Source organism: Octodon degus, unplaced genomic scaffold, assembly GCF_000260255.1.
Source record: "Octodon degus isolate 3935 unplaced genomic scaffold, OctDeg1.0 scaffold00083, whole genome shotgun sequence".
In the NCBI taxonomy this organism is placed as follows: domain Eukaryota; kingdom Metazoa; phylum Chordata; class Mammalia; order Rodentia; family Octodontidae; genus Octodon; species Octodon degus.
In genome coordinates, this window is record NW_004524659.1 from 8,196,472 (window position 1) to 8,203,072 (window position 6,601).

Genomic DNA, 6,601 nt, shown 5'->3' on the forward strand with positions numbered 1-6,601 from the left:
TAAAGACCTTGGATTTAGTCCCCAGTACTGCAAAACAAACAAACAAACAACAGCAGCAGCAATAACACCCACATAGCGTGTGCCCCCAAATTCTTGTAGTGGCATTGAACACTGCTGGGACCTTTAAGAGATAATTAAGAGCTGGGTGTGGCAGTGCACCCCTGTCATCCCAACACTCAGGAGGCTGACGCAGGAGGATTGCTGTGATCTCTAGACCAGCTGGGGCTACCTAGTAAAACCCTATCTCAGAGACTGCAACCCCTAAAAAGAAATAGATGATTATGTTGTCGAGGCTCTGTCCTCATGAAGAATTAATGTAATTAAACCTCTGCAAGAGTAGGATAGTTATCTCAACAGCAGCTTGCCAGAAAATGCATGTCCCCTAAACTGGGTATTGTAGTGCACGCCTGTCATCCCAGCGCTCGGGAGGCTGAGGCAGGAGGATTGTTGCAAGTTCAGGAGGAGCCTGGACGAGCCTAGGTTACAAAGTGAGTTCAAGGCCAGCCTGAACTGTGTAGTGAGACCCTGTCTCATAAAGATAAGAGAGAGAGAGAGAGAGAGAGAGAGAGAGAGAGAGAGAGAGAGAGAAAGGAAAATGTGCATTCCCTTGCTGTCACCATTCTTGCAACATGCTTTTGCCATGTGATGCCATGTGCCAAGTTATAACGCAGCACAAAGTCCTTAAATACTGCGACTGCCTGCCCAAGCTTGAACTGCCCAGCTCCCAGAGCTGTGAGCTAGATAAGCCTCTTTCCTTTATAAATCCCTCAGCCTTGCATTCTGTCAGAACAATAGAAGGTGGAACAGGCCAGCCCACAACTCATCCACATTGGGCCCTGTGCCTCTGCCTGTCCCCAGAACCCCAGAGAGGACAGGTTTGTCTTTCTGTCTTCCACAGAAGCCAGGGGGCAGGGAGGACAGTAGGAGGCAGGGACCTAGAGTTACCCTTCTGCACAGACCACACAGCAGGGGACAGGACCTTGCTCCTGAGGACGGAGGTGTCATGGGGAGGGGCGACGGAAGCCAGGCAGTGAAATCCAACCAGTGGTTGCACCCTGGCCGAACGGTAAGGAGGCAGCATGTGAGCAGGACCCCAGAGCCCAGAACTCGCGCAGCATCCACACGGTACCACGGCCTCTTGTCGCATCACATCAGCCACCCAGGGTCCCAGAGCACCTCCCACGGAGATGTCCACTGCCTACAGTGCTCTCCAAGGAGAATTCACAGCGCGAGGAACACAACAGTGACTCAAAACATGTGTTGACTGGGACTCTGAAACCACTGACATATGTGAAATTGCATCTCGCTGTTTTCTGGAAAACTCACACGCAGAGTGTCTGGGGAGAAGTCATGGGAGCCAACCCATACTCCTTCTCATGTGAGATCTGTGGGTCCTTGGGCAGGTGGTTTCTCCTCTCTGGGCCTCAATTTCTTCATCTGTAGATGTGGATGGTGATGCAGTTGCCTTGAAGGGTTAAGGGGGAAAAGGGATCCTAGTGTAGGTGAAGAGCCTGGCACGTATCAGGCATCAGCTACACTGTTTAATAATTATAATTGGACATGGACTGCTTCATACAGTGCTCCTCAAACAGACACTTCAGGCCATGACTAAAGACAAATGTGTGTGTCTTAAATTCTTCTTTAGAGACTCTTTTGCCAACCCTCAAATTTACTTTGCATCCTAGAATATGTGTGTATTTCATGCAAAGTTTTTTTTTTAATTTCCAGGATTTTATTATATCTTGATATTAGAAGATTCACCAGCAAGAATCTATTTAGTGTTCATTATATGCCAGGTATGGCCTTAAGCTTTTATTATGCACCAGATAGCAAAAGAAGGAATGCCCAGCCCTCCCTGAGTCCTATTCTAGCAGGCAAGACAGACCACAAATAGACAGAAAATAGAGGGAAAGTGAATACGTAGTGAAAGTACCATGGAGGGGGCCGGGGAGATAGCTCAGTAGAATAAGCACTTGCATGGCAAGTGTAAGGACCTGAGTTCAATCCCCAGTTCCTAAAAAAAAAAAAAAAATACCATGGAGGAGAACTGGAAGAGGTAAAAGAAAAAAGGACATGAGATAAAATATATTTTAAACAGGATGATCACACTGGGTATGTATCTCAGTGTAGAGTGTGCTTACCTAGCGTGCTCCAGGTCCCTGGAGCACGCTAACGAATAAATCCAGAGCATGGCCAGGGCAGGCCACCTCGAGACATGTGGGAACAGAGACTTGCAGAATATATTAAGATAATCACAGCCTCTGAAAGTGCCATGAGATCAGAATATCTAAAATGACTCTCCTTGGGGCTTACTTCACTCTGAAGCCTGCCAAGGCCATTTTTCCTCCTAGTGCATGCTACTGTGGATATAAGCACAGCCATTCTTCAGGGAAATGTCTCTTTTCCTTCTCTTTGCCTTCTTTTGAAGGAATTATCTATCTGTCTATCTATCTATCTATCTATCTATCTATCTATCTATCTATCTATCTATCTGCTTACCTCACTCAGAGAGGCAATCAGATTCCTACTAATGAAAAATAGAAGTTTCCTTAACAAGAAATTTTTTTCCTGTGGGAAGTTTTTAGGTATAGTTGTTTTGAGAGTTGAAATTTAAGTAAAACTCATTCAAGCTACATAGTTAGCAAATTATTGTTTTAAAGAGACCTATCGATTAAAAACATGTCCGAACAAGAGCAAGAGGGAAACACTCAGGAATAGAGCGTGTTCTCTGATACAGGAGTTTAGTAACTACCACACCTTGTGCCCAAACTCCCATGAAACCTGCCAGGATGTCACTTTGCTTGGAAGAGTGAAAGGGTCACAGCACTGGGTCACAGAATCCCCACCTGTGATAACTGTGCTATTGACATAAATCTAGATTGTCATGAAAAAAAAAAAAAAAAGCTGTTTCTGATAACGAATTGTCCAAGAATCACATGAGGTACACAGATGCCAAATCTTGTGAAGAGTCCAAGGGTAAGGCTCCAGTTAGCTCAATATTTTTTCCCCTGTTGCTTCCAAAGCTGGAGCTTCGAGTGCTCAGCTCTGCCCCCTGGGATAAGCGAGAGGCTAAGGGTTGGTTTTGATTACTGGTTTCTATGGTAACTGGGAACAGAATATTGAAGAGAGGGGTTTGGGGCATGGCAACTGGAAACGCAGCTAGCTTTGGGATACCTAATGCCCAAATTCAGCTAAATAATCAGTTGGGAATAAAGACACTACATCCTTAAGGGGGATCTACGCTGAAAATTAGTTCTGGATTCCTCAGGGATCACGACCACATCTGGGTACTTTGGTTGGGTCTATTCTTGTCTTGTTTACCTAGGTTGTTTTTTTTCTCTTCAACCTTCTCTCCTCAATCCTATATTTAAAAATCCAGTTGACCCTTGAACAGCATGGGTTTGAATTGCATGAGTTCATTTAAGCATGGTTGGGGGTATTTTTAACAATTTGAAAACATTTATGAATGAACCACTTAGTCTAAAAATGACCAAAAAATTAAGAAAAAAAAAAAAAAGATATGCCACAAATAGGTAGAGAATAGTGCATTTTATCATTTGCTATCATGAAATACTTGCAAATATTATCACAAGTTTAAAAGATACCAAGGCAACACACAGAGACTACATGACATCACTCACAGTAGAGAGAAATGTGAACCAATGAAGGATGTAGTATTAAATCATAACTGCATCGAATGAACTGTAACACATATGGTCTCGCTGAAATAGTGTGCGGCCACTCCCCGTTGCAATTGCTGGGTGTCACAAATGATATACAGTGCTATGACTCCCCGAGAAATTGCACCCCTAAGTCCCAGGTAGGCACCTAGCTACACTTTCCTAACAGTAGTCCCTTTAATGTGCCCTCGACCATGGCGAGTGTAGTCTGTGGGGAAAGTTTTGGAAACTGTTGATGAGGGGCTGAGTTAGAAATGCTGTCAGCATCCTGGGGAGGACGCTGCTTACCTGGCCTCTCAGTTCCCAGACGACAGGGAAATTTGAATTGCCCTCTTTTTTTGACTATGACAAAAGCTTATTTAACAAAAATTTAATATATGAAAATGGGTATGACCCAACCTTCAGTCAGTGCAAGTAGCACTTGGAGGAGGGGCGTGAATTTTTCTGCTGAGCAGTCATTATTTAAACTCATTCCAAGGCTTCCAACATGATGATACCATTTCCTTGTAGTACCACCATTCCAGTGTTGTTCTGTTGCCCACTGGTTGCCTTCTCCACACATTCATCTATCACAAGATTCATGAAAGGATCAAATCCTCACCTTATTCTGTGGACATGTCTGTCACCATTCAATTTCAATGATAACTTCTTATCCGTAAATTTTTTCAGCTCGGGAGGGTGAGCTTTGCTCATCTTGTGTAGTTGGCGGGCTCAGGGATCCTTTGAAAGCTGAATTGTCCTTGTGTAAGGGTTCTCTCGTCTTTTAATCAGTTGCAAACCAGTATCAGGCTGGCCTGATTGGGTTTTACCTTTTTTTTTTTAAGATAAGATCTCAAACTGTGTAGTTCAGGCTGAGCTTGAACTTCTATGTATAGGATGGGCTCAAACTCAGAGTCTCCCATGTGCTGGGATTACAGGCATACCCATGCCTGGATACTTTCCTTTCCTTTTCTTTCTTTCTTTTTTTTTTTTTTTAGTGAGCTAATATACTGAGAAAAATTGTACAACATTAAAGTGTATAAGTGGGTAATATCCCAATGTGAGCACCTTAGGTCAGGGAACACAAGTCTCCTCGTAGCTCCCCACCCCTAGGTATCCCCTACTTCCTCCTCAGAGGCCCCAAACTGTTTTGCCTCTTTAGAACTTGATGAAAATGCATTTCTATGGAATGCTTTCTCTCCACGCTATGTTCATGAGGACCACCTGTGTCGGGAGCAGTCTAGAGACATCTTTCGTCTATAGACATCTATTGTATGAATACACCGAAAGGTGCCCACCCGCAGACCTCTAGGCATGTTCGGATTGTGTTCCGCTGGGGGCTATTACTGATGCCTCTGTGAACATTCTGAGTGCGTCGTTTGAAGCACACATGTCTGCCTTGTTCTTATACCTGGGAGGGAATCTCTGGGTCATGGGGTGTGTGTCTGTTCAGCTCTAGGGTTGCCCAGTCATTTTCCCAAAGTGGTTATAGCAGTTTACACTCAAAAATGTATCAGAAGTTGAGTCAATTCCTCTGCTGCATTGACTATATCCCCTCAAAACTCTTGGGTTGAAGTCCTCACCCCAACTATCTCAGAATATGACTGGATTTGGAGACAGTCTTTATAGAGATTCTTTTTTTTTTTTTTTTTGCAAAACTGGGGATTGAACTCAGGCCCTGGCGCTTGCCACGGAAGTGCTTATTCCACTGAGCCATCTCCCCAGCCCCTACTTTTTTTTAGATTCTTGAAATTAAGTTCATTGTGGTGGCTGTAGTGCAATATGAAACCAGGTCTCTGTGACACAAACTTGTGACCCTAGCACACTGGGAGGTCAAGGCAGATGCACTGCAAGGGTAGAGCCCAGTTTGGGTAATATAGCAATTACTTTTTTAAGACTCTGTCTCAATACAAAAAATAAAAAGGGTTATGGATGCAGTTGAGTACGAATGCCCTAGGTTTGATTTTCAGTACTGTAAAAAAGAGATGGGGGGCAGTGAGGTAGCTCAATGGACTAAGCACCTGCCTAGGCAAGCGCAGGGACCAGGGTTCTATTCCAGGCATCACACCTTCCCCCAGCATGCTGAGCCTGGGTGGTTGTGCATGCATATAATCCCAGCACTGGGGAAGCTGAACCAGAAAAATCACTATGAGTACAAGCTGTCTAGTCAGACCCTGTACCAAGTACATAAAAAATAGAGAGAGAGAGATAGGGAGAGAGAGATTAGGAGACAGATATGCCCAGAAGAAGACTATATTTAAAAATGGCTTGTGCTTATAATGTTTAATCAATTATGCATGCCTATATCTTATAATCTGAGCAGCTACTTAGATGATAACAATACCCACTATAGCTGGGGATATAGCTCAGTGGCACAGGGCCTGCCTGGCAGGGTGAGGTGCTGAGTTCAATTTCCAGTAGCAAAAAAAAAAAAAGGAAAAGAACAAAAAAAAAAAAAAGAAAAAAACAAAAAAAAAAAAAGAATGATACCCAACATGTTAACCATTATTAATTGTTAATCTCCTATAATCTTGTTTTGAAATTGTGTGTTGTTTTTCTCTTTAAATATATATATATATATATATATATATATATATATATATATATATCCATTTAAAAAATAAGAAGACATTAGAAAGCATCCACAACAAGCTCCCAGAGAATCTAGATTTGGACTTCCAGCCTCCAGAATTTTGAAGAAATAAATTTCTGTTCTTTAAGACAACAACCTGTGGGGTTACGCGATGAACTTCGCTGTGGGCTCACATACCCGCATCTTTACTGACACTGCATGCTGACTTGGTCATTTTGATTTTGCTCTTTCTGGTAGGGTTTGGGGATGGGATCTTCTTATTTCATGAACTAGCATTTCCCCAATCACTCATGAAATCAAGCAACTTTTTCAGTGTTTACTGGCCATTACCTATTCTCATCTTTTTCTC